Consider the following 17,425-nt stretch of genomic DNA (forward strand, 5'->3'; position numbering starts at 1 on the left):
ACCAGTAGCCCTAACTAGTAGCCTTGCCTTAACTAGTAAACTGGCCTGAACGAGTAACCCTATCTTGTAAACTTACCTTAACTAGTAGCCTTGCCTGAACCGGTAAACTGCCCTTAACGAGTCACTCGAACTTGTACCCTTACCTTAACATGTACCCCTAACTAGGACCCTTCTCTTGACTAGTAGCCATTTATAGTAACCTTGACTCAAACAGTACCCTCAACAAGTACTTGTGTCTTAACTAGTACCCTTCCCTAGTACCCTGGCATTCACTAGTACCCCTAACTAGTGAATCTTAGCTCAACTAGTAGCCTTATCTAGTGCCCTGGCTTTCACTAGTGGCCTGAACTAATACCCTTGTGTTAATTATTACCCTTGCCATAACTAGTACCCTTAATTAGTGCCCTCATTAAGTACTCCCAGTGACTAGGTGGGGTAGGATAGGGTCGGGTAGCATACGGTGGAACAAAGAAAATAGTATAAAAAGAATAGAATGCCATACTTCAGTGTAGGTTATGGTAGTGTATCATAGGATGAAATAGGGGAAATAGAAAAAGAGAATAGAATACCACAGAATAGAAGAGAAAATAAGAGGATAGATTAGGATAGGGTAGGCTGGGTTAGGGTTCTGCAGAATAGGATAGTGTAGAATGGAGTAGAATGGTGTCGAATGGAGTCGGACAGAGATGACTAGAGTAGAAAAGAGTGGAATAGAGCTGAAGAGCACCGAATAGGGCCAAATAGGGCCGAATCGAGCCGAATCAAGGCAAATTGAGTCGAATCGAGTCAAATCGACCATATTCGAGCTGAAAGTAGCCGAATGGAGCTGAAAAGAGCCAACTAGAGACAAACAAAATGAACCGAGCTAAATCGAGATAAAACACACCTAATCACATCCTACCGCATCGAATTTCGTCGAATTCCATGAAATCCAACCAAAACCTGTCGAAACTCGTGGACTTTCAGCGAATCCCGTTGAACTGTGTCAAAGAGGGTAGAATAGTATTGAATTGAATGGAATCGAATTGAATTGAATAGATTAGAGTAGTGTAGGTTAGGGTGGGATTCAGTGGGTAAGGCACAGTCCAATTGAATAGAGCAGAACAGAAGAGAATACAAAGAGTAGAATGGAGTAGAGTTGAGTAGAGTAGAAGAGTCAGAGTCGAGTCGTGCAGAATATGGATGAAAAGATCCAATTCAAGCCGAATCGAGTCGAGTGGAGAGGAAATGAGACGAATCGCGATGAATCGAATCGATTAGAATAGATTAGAGTAGGGTAGATTTTTTTTTTTTTTTTTAGAACAGAATAGAATAGTGTAGAATGGAGTAGACTGGTGTGGAATGGAGTCGAATGGAGCCAAATCGAGGCAAATAAAGTAGAAAAGGGCTGACTAGAGCTCAATAAGTTTTAATCGAGCCTAATTATGCTGAATCGAGCAGAATTGAGGCGAACTGACCCGATTCAAGCCAAAGAGAGCTAAATGGAGCCGATTCAAGCCTAATCACATGGAATCGCGACGAAATGCATTGAATTGAATCGCATAGATTAGAGTAGAGGAGGGTAGGGTAGGAGAGGTTAGACTAGCACAGAACAGAATGCAATAGAAAGCAAAAAATAGAATTAAGTAGAGTAGAGTAGAATAGAATAGAGTCAAATAGAGGTGAATAGACCGAATAGCCGAAAAGAGCCGAACAGAGCTGAGTACACCCGAATCGACCAAATTCGAGAGGAATCGAGACGAATCATGTCGAACCGCATTGAAATGTGTCGAACTGAATCAAATAGATTAGTGTAGGGGCAGGTAAGGATAGGGTAGGGTACGGTAGAATGGAAGAGAACAGAAAGAATAGAGTGGAGTGGAGAGGCGTAGACTAGAGTCAAATAGAGCCGAATACTGCCGAGCAGAGCCGAATAGAGCAGAAAAGAGCCGAGTAGAACTGAATCGAGTCTAATGGAGCAGAAAGGAGCTGAATCGAGCCGATACGACCCGAATCAGTTCGAATCGCGTTCAAGTGTTTCGAATAGGATCGAACAGATTACAGTAGGGTAAGCAAGGGTAGGGTAGGGTAGAATAGAATGTAGTAGAACAGAATAGAATAGAACAGAACTGAACTGAAAGAATAGAAGAGGGTCGAATAGAGTATCAAAGACTAGAGTAGAATAGAGTCCAATATTGCCAAACAGGGCCAAATAGAGCTAAAATTAGCCGAATCGATAGAAATCAAGACGAATCACGCCGAATCCCTCGGAACGGTGCCGTATCGCGTCGAATCCCGTCGAATTGCATGGAATCCCAACAATTCAAGTCAAATCCAATCCAATCGAGTCGAATTGACTACTACTCTAATAAAACACATTTTTCGTTTAGAGTAGGGTAGAGTACAATACAATACAAGAGAGAATAGAGTAGGGTGAAGTAGAATTCTGTAGAATGGAGTTGACTGGAGTCGAATGGAGTTGAAAAGAGATAATAGAGTTGAGTAGAGTCTAATAAAGTCGAGTAGAGGCTATTAGAGCCGAATAGAGCCGAATCGAAGCGATTCGAGACGAATGGGGATGAATGGAGTGGAATGGAGCCGGTTTGAGCCAATCGCATTGAAATGCATGCAACTGAATCCAGCAAAATATATTAGAGTACTTTATGATAGAATAGATTAGACTAGAATTGAACACGGTAGAACGGAATAGAAAGAACACAATAGAATGGAGTAGATAAAAGTAGAGTAGAGCAGAATAATGTAGAGGAGAGTAGAGTAGAATAGAGTCGAATCGAGCCGAATGGAGATGAAACGAGACAAACGGCATGGAATCCCACCGAATCGATTACAGTAAATTAGAGTAGGGTAGAGTAGAATGGTGTGCAATGGAATTGAATGGAGTCGAAAAGAGTGGAAAAGAGCCGAATAGAGCCAAATAGTGCTGAATAGGGCCGAATCGAGCTCATTTGAGCCTAATCAATCCGAATCGAGCCAAATTCAGTGAATCGAGTCTAATGGAGCCGAATCAAGCCGAATCTATGCTATTCGAGCCAAGTGGACACGAATCGAACCGATTCGATCTGAATTGTGTCAAAATTCGTCAAATCAAATTGAATAGATTGGAGTAGGGGACGTTCGGGTATGGTAGGGTAGGGTAGACTAGAGGAGAATAGAATCAAACAGAATAGAATAGAACAGAACAATAGAGAAAGAATACAGAAAAGAGTAGACTAGAGTATAGTAGAAGGGGAATAGAGTAGAATAGAGCCAAATCGAGCTGAATCACTTCAAAATGGGTCGAATCGTATCCAATCAAATGGAGTAGAATAGATTAGAGTTGGGATAGCATAGGGTACAGTACAATAGAGTAGAATAGAACAGAACAGAAGAGAAACCATACAATAGAATAGAAGAGAGTAGACGAGACTAGACTACAGAAGAGCAGACTAGAGTACAATAGAGAAGAGTAGCATAGAGTCGAATAGAGCTGAATATAGCAGGATGGGGATAAAAGGAGATGAATCGCATCAAAGAGATTAGAGTCAATTAGAGTAGGGTAGAGTAGGGTAGGGTAGAGCAGAATAGAGTCGAACTGTGTGGAATGAATAGAAAGGAGTGAAATAGAGACGAATAGAGTAGAAAAGAGTGGAATCGAGCTGAACAGGGACGACAAAGGCTGAACAGAGCCGAATCAAGTGGAAACGAGGATAATCGAGCTGAATCGAGCTAATGGTGCTGAATCGAGCCGAATCGAGCTGCTTCGAGCCTAGTCGCGTCCAATGGCATCGAAATGCTTTGAATCGAATCAAATCAAATAGATTAGAAGGGTTATGGCACGGGAGTTTCTGATAGGGTGGACTAGGGTAGACGAAGGTAGACTAGAGTAGAGTAGACAAGAGAAGGCTAGAGTAGTAGCCTAGACTAGTGACCCAGCCAAGTCAGCTAGGATAGTGGCATAGATCAGTAGCCTAGACAAGTAGCCTTGAATAGTACCCTTGTCTTGACAAGTACCCTGAATGAGGACCCCAAACTAGTACCCTTGCCTTAACTAGTAGCCATAACTAGTGCCCCTGCCTTAATTAGTACGCTGAACTAGTAGCCTTGCCTTAACTAGTGCCCTGCCTTAAGGAGCAGCCCTAAGAGTACCCTCGCCTTAACCAGTAGCCCTAACTAGTAGCCTTGCCTTAACTAGTAAACTGGCCTGAACGAGTAACCCTATCTTGTAAACTTACCTTAACTAGTAGCCTTGCCTGAACCGGTAAACTGCCCTTAACGAGTCACTCGAACTTGTACCCTTACCTTAACATGTACCCCTAACTAGGACCCTTCTCTTGACTAGTAGCCATTTATAGTAACCTTGACTCAAACAGTACCCTCAACAAGTACTTGTGTCTTAACTAGTACCCTTCCCTAGTACCCTGGCATTCACTAGTACCCCTAACTAGTGAATCTTAGCTCAACTAGTAGCCTTATCTAGTGCCCTGGCTTTCACTAGTGGCCTGAACTAATACCCTTGTGTTAATTATTACCCTTGCCATAACTAGTACCCTTAATTAGTGCCCTCATTAAGTACTCCCAGTGACTAGGTGGGGTAGGATAGGGTCGGGTAGCATACGGTGGAACAAAGAAAATAGTATAAAAAGAATAGAATGCCATACTTCAGTGTAGGTTATGGTAGTGTATCATAGGATGAAATAGGGGAAATAGAAAAAGAGAATAGACTACCACAGAATAGAAGAGAAAATAAGAGGATAGATTAGGATAGGGTAGGCTGGGTTAGGGTTCTGCAGAATAGGATAGTGTAGAATGGAGTAGAATGGTGTCGAATGGAGTCGGACAGAGATGACTAGAGTAGAAAAGAGTGGGATAGAGCTGAAGAGCACCGAATAGGGCCAAATAGGGCCGAATCGAGCCGAATCAAGGCAAATTGAGTCGAATCGAGTCAAATCGACCATATTCGAGCTGAAAGTAGCCGAATGGAGCTGAAAAGAGCCAACTAGAGACAAACAAAATGAACCGAGCTAAATCGAGATAAAACACACCTAATCACATCCTACCGCATCGAATTTCGTCGAATTCCATGAAATCCAACCAAAACCTGTCGAAACTCGTGGACTTTCAGCGAATCCCGTTGAACTGTGTCAAAGAGGGTAGAATAGTATTGAATTGAATGGAATCGAATTGAATAGATTAGAGTAGTGTAGGTTAGGGTGGGATTCAGTGGGTAAGGCACAGTCCAATTGAATAGAGCAGAACAGAAGAGAATACAAAGAGTAGAATGGAGTAGAGTTGAGTAGAGTAGAAGAGTCAGAGTCGAGTCGTGCAGAATATGGATGAAAAGATCCAATTCAAGCCGAATCGAGTCGAGTGGAGAGGAAATGAGACGAATCGCGATGAATCGAATCGATTAGAATAGATTAGAGTAGGGTAGAACAGAATAGAATAGTGTAGAATGGAGTAGACTGGTGTGGAATGGAGTCGAATGGAGCCAAATCGAGACAAATAAAGTAGAAAAGAGCTGACTAGAGCTCAATAAGTTTTAATCGAGCCTAATTATGCTGAATCGAGCAGAATTGAGGCGAACTGACCCGATTCAAGCCAAAGAGAGCTAAATGGAGCCGATTCAAGCCTAATCACATGGAATCGCGACGAAATGCATTGAATTGAATCGCATAGATTAGAGTAGAGGAGGGTAGGGTAGGAGAGGTTAGACTAGCACAGAACAGAATGCAATAGAAAGCAAAAAATAGAATTAAGTAGAGTAGAGTAGAATAGAATAGAGTCAAATAGAGGTGAATAGACCGAATAGCCGAAAAGAGCCGAACAGAGCTGAGTACACCCGAATCGACCAAATTCGAGAGGAATCGAGACGAATCATGTCGAACCGCATTGAAATGTGTCGAACTGAATCAAATAGATTAGTGTAGGGGCAGGTAAGGTTAGGGTAGGGTACGGTAGAATGGAAGAGAACAGAAAGAATAGAGTGGAGTGGAGAGGAGTAGACTAGAGTCAAATAGAGCCGAATACTGCCGAGCAGAGCCGAATAGAGCAGAAAAGAGCCGAGTAGAACTGAATCGAGTCTAATGGAGCAGAAAGGAGCTGAATCGAGCCGAGACGACCCGAATCAGTTCGAATCGCGTTCAAGTGTTTCGAATAGGATCGAACAGATTACAGTAGGGTATTTAAGCAAGGGTAGGGTAGGGTAGAATAGAATGTAGTAGAACAGAATAGAATAGAACAGAACTGAACTGAAAGAATAGAAGAGGGTCGAATAGAGTATCAAAGACTAGAGTAGAATAGAGTCCAATATTGCCAAACAGGGCCAAATAGAGCTAAAATTAGCCGAATCGATAGAAATCAAGACGAATCACGCCGAATCCCTCGGAACGGTGCCGTATCGCGTCGAATCCCGTCGAATTGCATGGAATCCCAACAATTCAAGTCAAATCCAATCCAATCGAGTCGAATTGACTACTACTCTAATAAAACACATTTTTCGTTTAGAGTAGGGTAGAGTACAATACAATACAAGAGAGAATAGAGTAGGATGAAGTAGAATTCTGTAGAATGGAGTTGACTGGAGTCGAATGGAGTTGAAAAGAGATAATAGAGTTGAGTAGAGTCTAATAAAGTCGAGTAGAGGCTATTAGAGCCGAATAGAGCCGAATCGAAGCGATTCGAGACGAATGGGGATGAATGGAGTGGAATGGAGCCGGTTTGAGCCAATCGCATTGAAATGCATGCAACTGAATCCAGCAAAATATATTAGAGTGCTTTATGATAGAATAGATTAGACTAGAATTGAACACGGTAGAACGGAATAGAAAGAACACAATAGAATGGAGCAGATAAAAGTAGAGTAGAGCAGAATAATGTAGAGGAGAGTAGAGTAGAATAGAGTCGAATCGAGCCGAATGGAGATGAAACGAGACAAACGGCATGGAATCCCACCGAATCGATTACAGTAAATTAGAGTAGGGTAGAGTAGAATGGTGTGCAATGGAATTGAATGGAGTCGAAAAGAGTGGAAAAGAGCCGAATAGAGCCAAATAGTGCTGAATAGGGCCGAATCGAGCTCATTTGAGCCTAATCAATCCGAATTGAGCCAAATTCAGTGAATCGAGTCTAATGGAGCCGAATCAAGCCGAATCTATGCTATTCGAGCCAAGTGGACACGAATCGAACCGATTCGATCTGAATTGTGTCAAAATTCGTCAAATCAAATTGAATAGATTGGAGTAGGGGACGTTCGGGTATGGTAGGGTAGGGTAGACTAGAGGAGAATAGAATCAAACAGAATAGAATAGAACAGAACAATAGAGAAAGAATACAGAAAAGAGTAGACTAGAGTATAGTAGAAGGGGAATAGAGTAGAATAGAGCCAAATCGAGCTGAATCACTTCAAAATGGGTCGAATCGTATCCAATCAAATGGAGTAGAATAGATTAGAGTTGGGATAGCATAGGGTACAGTACAATAGAGTAGAATAGAACAGAACAGAAGAGAAACCATACAATAGAATAGAAGAGAGTAGACGAGACTAGACTACAGAAGAGCAGACTAGAGTACAATAGAGAAGAGTAGCATAGAGCCGAATAGAGCTGAATATAGCAGGATGGGGATAAAAGGAGATGAATCGCATCAAAGAGATTAGAGTCAATTAGAGTAGGGTAGAGTAGGGTAGGGTAGAGCAGAATAGAGTCGAACTGTGTGGAATGAATAGAAAGGAGTGAAATAGAGACGAATAGAGTAGAAAAGAGTGGAATCGAGCTGAACAGGGACGACAAAGGCTGAACAGAGCCGAATCAAGTGGAAACGAGGATAATCGAGCTGAATCGAGCTAATGGTGCTGAATCGAGCCGAATCGAGCTGCTTCGAGCCTAGTCGCGTCCAATGGCATCGAAATGCTTTGAATCGAATCAAATCAAATAGATTAGAAGGGTTATGGCACGGGAGTTTCTGATAGGGTGGACTAGGGTAGACGAAGGTAGACTAGAGTAGAGTAGACAAGAGAAGGCTAGAGTAGTAGCCTAGACTAGTGACCCAGCCAAGTCAGCTAGGATAGTGGCATAGATCAGTAGCCTAGACAAGTAGCCTTGAATAGTACCCTTGTCTTGACAAGTACCCTGAATGAGGACCCCAAACTAGTACCCTTGCCTTAACTAGTAGCCATAACTAGTGCCCCTGCCTTAATTAGTACGCTGAACTAGTAGCCTTGCCTTAACTAGTGCCCTGCCTTAAGGAGCAGCCCTAAGAGTACCCTCGCCTTAACCAGTAGCCCTAACTAGTAGCCTTGCCTTAACTAGTAAACTGGCCTGAACGAGTAACCCTATCTTGTAAACTTACCTTAACTAGTAGCCTTGCCTGAACCGGTAAACTGCCCTTAACGAGTCACTCGAACTTGTACCCTTACCTTAACATGTACCCCTAACTAGGACCCTTCTCTTGACTAGTAGCCATTTATAGTAACCTTGACTCAAACAGTACCCTCAACAAGTACTTGTGTCTTAACTAGTACCCTTCCCTAGTACCCTGGCATTCACTAGTACCCCTAACTAGTGAATCTTAGCTCAACTAGTAGCCTTATCTAGTGCCCTGGCTTTCACTAGTGGCCTGAACTAATACCCTTGTGTTAATTATTACCCTTGCCATAACTAGTACCCTTAATTAGTGCCCTCATTAAGTACTCCCAGTGACTAGGTGGGGTAGGATAGGGTCGGGTAGCATACGGTGGAACAAAGAAAATAGTATAAAAAGAATAGAATGCCATACTTCAGTGTAGGTTATGGTAGTGTATCATAGGATGAAATAGGGGAAATAGAAAAAGAGAATAGAATACCACAGAATAGAAGAGAAAATAAGAGGATAGATTAGGATAGGGTAGGCTGGGTTAGGGTTCTGCAGAATAGGATAGTGTAGAATGGAGTAGAATGGTGTCGAATGGAGTCGGACAGAGATGACTAGAGTAGAAAAGAGTGGGATAGAGCTGAAGAGCACCGAATAGGGCCAAATAGGGCCGAATCGAGCCGAATCAAGGCAAATTGAGTCGAATCGAGTCAAATCGACCATATTCGAGCTGAAAGTAGCCGAATGGAGCTGAAAAGAGCCAACTAGAGACAAACAAAATGAACCGAGCTAAATCGAGATAAAACACACCTAATCACATCCTACCGCATCGAATTTCGTCGAATTCCATGAAATCCAACCAAAACCTGTCGAAACTCGTGGACTTTCAGCGAATCCCGTTGAACTGTGTCAAAGAGGGTAGAATAGTATTGAATTGAATGGAATCGAATTGAATTGAATAGATTAGAGTAGTGTAGGTTAGGGTGGGATTCAGTGGGTAAGGCACAGTCCAATTGAATAGAGCAGAACAGAAGAGAATACAAAGAGTAGAATGGAGTAGAGTTGAGCAGAGTAGAAGAGTCAGAGTCGAGTCGTGCAGAATATGGATGAAAAGATCCAATTCAAGCCGAATCGAGTCGAGTGGAGAGGAAATGAGACGAATCGCGATGAATCGAATCGATTAGAATAGATTAGAGTAGGGTAGAATAGAATAGAATAGTGTAGAATGGAGTAGACTGGTGTGGAATGGAGTCGAATGGAGCCAAATCGAGACAAATAAAGTAGAAAAGAGCTGACTAGAGCTCAATAAGTTTTAATCGAGCCTAATTATGCTGAATCGAGCAGAATTGAGGCGAACTGACCCGATTCAAGCCAAAGAGAGCTAAATGGAGCCGATTCAAGCCTAATCACATGGAATCGCGACGAAATGCATTGAATTGAATCGCATAGATTAGAGTAGAGGAGGGTAGGGTAGGAGAGGTTAGACTAGCACAGAACAGAATGCAATAGAAAGCAAAAAATAGAATTAAGTAGAGTAGAGTAGAATAGAATAGAGTCAAATAGAGGTGAATAGACCGAATAGCCGAAAAGAGCCGAACAGAGCTGAGTAAACCCGAATCGACCAAATTCGAGAGGAATCGAGACGAATCATGTCGAACCGCATTGAAATGTGTCGAACTGAATCAAATAGATTAGTGTAGGGGCAGGTAAGGTTAGGGTAGGCTACGGTAGAATGGAAGAGAACAGAAAGAATAGAGTGGAGTGGAGAGGAGTAGACTAGAGTCAAATAGAGCCGAATACTGCCGAGCAGAGCCGAATAGAGCAGAAAAGAGCCGAGTAGAACTGAATCGAGTCTAATGGAGCAGAAAGGAGCTGAATCGAGCCGATACGACCCGAATCAGCTCGAATCGCGTTCAAGTGTTTCGAATAGGATCGAACAGATTACAGTAGGGTATTTAAGCAAGGGTAGGGTAGGGTAGAATAGAATGTAGTAGAACAGAATAGAATAGAACAGAACTGAACTGAAAGAATAGAAGAGGGTCGAATAGAGTATCAAAGACTAGAGTAGAATAGAGTCCAATATTGCCAAACAGGGCCAAATAGAGCTAAAATTAGCCGAATCGATAGAAATCAAGACGAATCACGCCGAATCCCTCGGAACGGTGCCGTATCGCGTCGAATCCCGTCGAATTGCATGGAATCCCAACAATTCAAGTCAAATCCAATCCAATCGAGTCGAATTGACTACTACTCTAATAAAACACATTTTTCGTTTAGAGTAGGGTAGAGTACAATACAATACAAGAGAGAATAGAGTAGGATGAAGTAGAATTCTGTAGAATGGAGTTGACTGGAGGCGAATGGAGTTGAAAAGAGATAATAGAGTTGAGTAGAGTCTAATAAAGTCGAGTAGAGGCTATTAGAGCCGAATAGAGCCGAATCGAAGCGATTCGAGACGAATGGGGATGAATGGAGTGGAATGGAGCCGGTTTGAGCCAATCGCATTGAAATGCATGCAACTGAATCCAGCAAAATATATTAGAGTACTTTATGATAGAATAGATTAGACTAGAATTGAACACGGTAGAACGGAATAGAAAGAACACAATAGAATGGAGCAGATAAAAGTAGAGTAGAGCAGAATAATGTAGAGGAGAGTAGAGTAGAATAGAGTCGAATCGAGCCGAATGGAGATGAAACGAGACAAACGGCATGGAATCCCACCGAATCGATTACAGTAAATTAGAGTAGGGTAGAGTAGAATGGTGTGCAATGGAATTGAATGGAGTCGAAAAGAGTGGAAAAGAGCCGAATAGAGCCAAATAGTGCTGAATAGGGCCGAATCGAGCTCATTTGAGCCTAATCAATCCGAATCGAGCCAAATTCAGTGAATCGAGTCTAATGGAGCCGAATCAAGCCGAATCTATGCTATTCGAGCCAAGTGGACACGAATCGAACCGATTCGATCTGAATTGTGTCAAAATTCGTCAAATCAAATTGAATAGATTGGAGTAGGGGACGTTCGGGTATGGTAGGGTAGGGTAGACTAGAGGAGAATAGAATCAAACAGAATAGAATAGAACAAAACAATAGAGAAAGAATACAGAAAAGAGTAGACTAGAGTATAGTAGAAGGGGAATAGAGTAGAATAGAGCCAAATCGAGCTGAATCACTTCAAAATGGGTCGAATCGTATCCAATCAAATGGAGTAGAATAGATTAGAGTTGGGATAGCATAGGGTACAGTACAATAGAGTAGAATAGAACAGAACAGAAGAGAAACCATACAATAGAATAGAAGAGAGTAGACGAGACTAGACTACAGAAGAGCAGACTAGAGTACAATAGAGAAGAGTAGCATAGAGCCGAATAGAGCTGAATATAGCAGGATGGGGATAAAAGGAGATGAATCGCATCAAAGAGATTAGAGTCAATTAGAGTAGGGTAGAGTAGGGTAGGGTAGAGCAGAATAGAGTCGAACTGTGTGGAATGAATAGAAAGGAGTGAAATAGAGACGAATAGAGTAGAAAAGAGTGGAATCGAGCTGAACAGGGACGACAAAGGCTGAACAGAGCCGAATCAAGTGGAAACGAGGATAATCGAGCTGAATCGAGCTAATGGTGCTGAATCGAGCCGAATCGAGCTGCTTCGAGCCTAGTCGCGTCCAATGGCATCGAAATGCTTTGAATCGAATCAAATCAAATAGATTAGAAGGGTGATGGCACGGGAGTTTCTGATAGGGTGGACTAGGGTAGACGAAGGTAGACTAGAGTAGAGTAGACAAGAGAAGGCTAGAGTAGTAGCCTAGACTAGTGACCCAGCCAAGTCAGCTAGGATAGTGGCATAGATCAGTAGCCTAGACAAGTAGCCTTGAATAGTACCCTTGTCTTGACAAGTACCCTGAATGAGGACCCCAAACTAGTACCCTTGCCTTAACTAGTAGCCATAACTAGTGCCCCTGCCTTAATTAGTACGCTGAACTAGTAGCCTTGCCTTAACTAGTGCCCTGCCTTAAGGAGCAGCCCTAAGAGTACCCTCGCCTTAACCAGTAGCCCTAACTAGTAGCCTTGCCTTAACTAGTAAACTGGCCTGAACGAGTAACCCTATCTTGTAAACTTACCTTAACTAGTAGCCTTGCCTGAACCGGTAAACTGCCCTTAACGAGTCACTCGAACTTGTACCCTTACCTTAACATGTACCCCTAACTAGGACCCTTCTCTTGACTAGTAGCCATTTATAGTAACCTTGACTCAAACAGTACCCTCAACAAGTACTTGTGTCTTAACTAGTACCCTTCCCTAGTACCCTGGCATTCACTAGTACCCCTAACTAGTGAATCTTAGCTCAACTAGTAGCCTTATCTAGTGCCCTGGCTTTCACTAGTGGCCTGAACTAATACCCTTGTGTTAATTATTACCCTTGCCATAACTAGGACCCTTAATTAGTGCCCTCATTAAGTACTCCCAGTGACTAGGTGGGGTAGGATAGGGTCGGGTAGCATACGGTGGAACAAAGAAAATAGTATAAAAAGAATAGAATGCCATACTTCAGTGTAGGTTATGGTAGTGTATCATAGGATGAAATAGGGGAAATAGAAAAAGAGAATAGAATACCACAGAATAGAAGAGAAAATAAGAGGATAGATTAGGATAGGGTAGGCTGGGTTAGGGTTCTGCAGAATAGGATAGTGTAGAATGGAGTAGAATGGTGTCGAATGGAGTCGGACAGAGATGACTAGAGTAGAAAAGAGTGGGATAGAGCTGAAGAGCACCGAATAGGGCCAAATAGGGCCGAATCGAGCCGAATCAAGGCAAATTGAGTCGAATCGAGTCAAATCGACCATATTCGAGCTGAAAGTAGCCGAATGGAGCTGAAAAGAGCCAACTAGAGACAAACAAAATGAACCGAGCTAAATCGAGATAAAACACACCTAATCACATCCTACCGCATCGAATTTCGTCGAATTCCATGAAATCCAACCAAAACCTGTCGAAACTCGTGGACTTTCAGCGAATCCCGTTGAACTGTGTCAAAGAGGGTAGAATAGTATTGAATTGAATGGAATCGAATTGAATTGAATAGATTAGAGTAGTGTAGGTTAGGGTGGGATTCAGTGGGTAAGGCACAGTCCAATTGAATAGAGCAGAACAGAAGAGAATACAAAGAGTAGAATGGAGTAGAGTTGAGCAGAGTAGAAGAGTCAGAGTCGAGTCGTGCAGAATATGGATGAAAAGATCCAATTCAAGCCGAATCGAGTCGAGTGGAGAGGAAATGAGACGAATCGCGATGAATCGAATCGATTAGAATAGATTAGAGTAGGGTAGAATAGAATAGAATAGTGTAGAATGGAGTAGACTGGTGTGGAATGGAGTCGAATGGAGCCAAATCGAGACAAATAAAGTAGAAAAGAGCTGACTAGAGCTCAATAAGTTTTAATCGAGCCTAATTATGCTGAATCGAGCAGAATTGAGGCGAACTGACCCGATTCAAGCCAAAGAGAGCTAAATGGAGCCGATTCAAGCCTAATCACATGGAATCGCGACGAAATGCATTGAATTGAATCGCATAGATTAGAGTAGAGGAGGGTAGGGTAGGAGAGGTTAGACTAGCACAGAACAGAATGCAATAGAAAGCAAAAAATAGAATTAAGTAGAGTAGAGTAGAATAGAATAGAGTCAAATAGAGGTGAATAGACCGAATAGCCGAAAAGAGCCGAACAGAGCTGAGTACACCCGAATCGACCAAATTCGAGAGGAATCGAGACGAATCATGTCGAACCGCATTGAAATGTGTCGAACTGAATCAAATAGATTAGTGTAGGGGCAGGTAAGGTTAGGGTAGGCTACGGTAGAATGGAAGAGAACAGAAAGAATAGAGTGGAGTGGAGAGGAGTAGACTAGAGTCAAATAGAGCCGAATACTGCCGAGCAGAGCCGAATAGAGCAGAAAAGAGCCGAGTAGAACTGAATCGAGTCTAATGGAGCAGAAAGGAGCTGAATCGAGCCGATACGACCCGAATCAGCTCGAATCGCGTTCAAGTGTTTCGAATAGGATCGAACAGATTACAGTAGGGTATTTAAGCAAGGGTAGGGTAGGGTAGAATAGAATGTAGTAGAACAGAATAGAATAGAACAGAACTGAACTGAAAGAATAGAAGAGGGTCGAATAGAGTATCAAAGACTAGAGTAGAATAGAGTCCAATATTGCCAAACAGGGCCAAATAGAGCTAAAATTAGCCGAATCGATAGAAATCAAGACGAATCACGCCGAATCCCTCGGAACGGTGCCGTATCGCGTCGAATCCCGTCGAATTGCATGGAATCCCAACAATTCAAGTCAAATCCAATCCAATCGAGTCGAATTGACTACTACTCTAATAAAACACATTTTTCGTTTAGAGTAGGGTAGAGTACAATACAATACAAGAGAGAATAGAGTAGGATGAAGTAGAATTCTGTAGAATGGAGTTGACTGGAGTCGAATGGAGTTGAAAAGAGATAATAGAGTTGAGTAGAGTCTAATAAAGTCGAGTAGAGGCTATTAGAGCCGAATAGAGCCGAATCGAAGCGATTCGAGACGAATGGGGATGAATGGAGTGGAATGGAGCCGGTTTGAGCCAATCGCATTGAAATGCATGCAACTGAATCCAGCAAAATATATTAGAGTACTTTATGATAGAATAGATTAGACTAGAATTGAACACGGTAGAACGGAATAGAAAGAACACAATAGAATGGAGCAGATAAAAGTAGAGTAGAGCAGAATAATGTAGAGGAGAGTAGAGTAGAATAGAGTCGAATCGAGCCGAATGGAGATGAAACGAGACAAACGGCATGGAATCCCACCGAATCGATTACAGTAAATTAGAGTAGGGTAGAGTAGAATGGTGTGCAATGGAATTGAATGGAGTCGAAAAGAGTGGAAAAGAGCCGAATAGAGCCAAATAGTGCTGAATAGGGCCGAATCGAGCTCATTTGAGCCTAATCAATCCGAATCGAGCCAAATTCAGTGAATCGAGTCTAATGGAGCCGAATCAAGCCGAATCTATGCTATTCGAGCCAAGTGGACACGAATCGAACCGATTCGATCTGAATTGTGTCAAAATTCGTCAAATCAAATTGAATAGATTGGAGTAGGGGACGTTCGGGTATGGTAGGGTAGGGTAGACTAGAGGAGAATAGAATCAAACAGAATAGAATAGAACAAAACAATAGAGAAAGAATACAGAAAAGAGTAGACTAGAGTATAGTAGAAGGGGAATAGAGTAGAATAGAGCCAAATCGAGCTGAATCACTTCAAAATGGGTCGAATCGTATCCAATCAAATGGAGTAGAATAGATTAGAGTTGGGATAGCATAGGGTACAGTACAATAGAGTAGAATAGAACAGAACAGAAGAGAAACCATACAATAGAATAGAAGAGAGTAGACGAGACTAGACTACAGAAGAGCAGACTAGAGTACAATAGAGAAGAGTAGCATAGAGCCGAATAGAGCTGAATATAGCAGGATGGGGATAAAAGGAGATGAATCGCATCAAAGAGATTAGAGTCAATTAGAGTAGGGTAGAGTAGGGTAGGGTAGAGCAGAATAGAGTCGAACTGTGTGGAATGAATAGAAAGGAGTGAAATAGAGACGAATAGAGTAGAAAAGAGTGGAATCGAGCTGAACAGGGACGACAAAGGCTGAACAGAGCCGAATCAAGTGGAAACGAGGATAATCGAGCTGAATCGAGCTAATGGTGCTGAATCGAGCCGAATCGAGCTGCTTCGAGCCTAGTCGCGTCCAATGGCATCGAAATGCTTTGAATCGAATCAAATCAAATAGATTAGAAGGGTGATGGCACGGGAGTTTCTGATAGGGTGGACTAGGGTAGACGAAGGTAGACTAGAGTAGAGTAGACAAGAGAAGGCTAGAGTAGTAGCCTAGACTAGTGACCCAGCCAAGTCAGCTAGGATAGTGGCATAGATCAGTAGCCTAGACAAGTAGCCTTGAATAGTACCCTTGTCTTGACAAGTACCCTGAATGAGGACCCCAAACTAGTACCCTTGCCTTAACTAGTAGCCATAACTAGTGCCCCTGCCTTAATTAGTACGCTGAACTAGTAGCCTTGCCTTAACTAGTGCCCTGCCTTAAGGAGCAGCCCTAAGAGTACCCTCGCCTTAACCAGTAGCCCTAACTAGTAGCCTTGCCTTAACTAGTAAACTGGCCTGAACGAGTAACCCTATCTTGTAAACTTACCTTAACTAGTAGCCTTGCCTGAACCGGTAAACTGCCCTTAACGAGTCACTCGAACTTGTACCCTTACCTTAACATGTACCCCTAACTAGGACCCTTCTCTTGACTAGTAGCCATTTATAGTAACCTTGACTCAAACAGTACCCTCAACAAGTACTTGTGTCTTAACTAGTACCCTTCCCTAGTACCCTGGCATTCACTAGTACCCCTAACTAGTGAATCTTAGCTCAACTAGTAGCCTTATCTAGTGCCCTGGCTTTCACTAGTGGCCTGAACTAATACCCTTGTGTTAATTATTACCCTTGCCATAACTAGGACCCTTAATTAGTGCCCTCATTAAGTACTCCCAGTGACTAGGTGGGGTAGGATAGGGTCGGGTAGCATACGGTGGAACAAAGAAAATAGTATAAAAAGAATAGAATGCCATACTTCAGTGTAGGTTATGGTAGTGTATCATAGGATGAAATAGGGGAAATAGAAAAAGAGAATAGAATACCACAGAATAGAAGAGAAAATAAGAGGATAGATTAGGATAGGGTAGGCTGGGTTAGGGTTCTGCAGAATAGGATAGTGTAGAATGGAGTAGAATGGTGTCGAATGGAGTCGGACAGAGATGACTAGAGTAGAAAAGAGTGGGATAGAGCTGAAGAGCACCGAATAGGGCCAAATAGGGCCGAATCGAGCCGAATCAAGGCAAATTGAGTCGAATCGAGTCAAATCGACCATATTCGAGCTGAAAGTAGCCGAATGGAGCTGAAAAGAGCCAACTAGAGACAAACAAAATGAACCGAGCTAAATCGAGATAAAACACACCTAATCACATCCTACCGCATCGAATTTCGTCGAATTCCATGAAATCCAACCA

Source organism: Elephas maximus, chromosome 18 (assembly GCF_024166365.1).
Source record: "Elephas maximus indicus isolate mEleMax1 chromosome 18, mEleMax1 primary haplotype, whole genome shotgun sequence".
NCBI lineage: Eukaryota > Metazoa > Chordata > Mammalia > Proboscidea > Elephantidae > Elephas > Elephas maximus.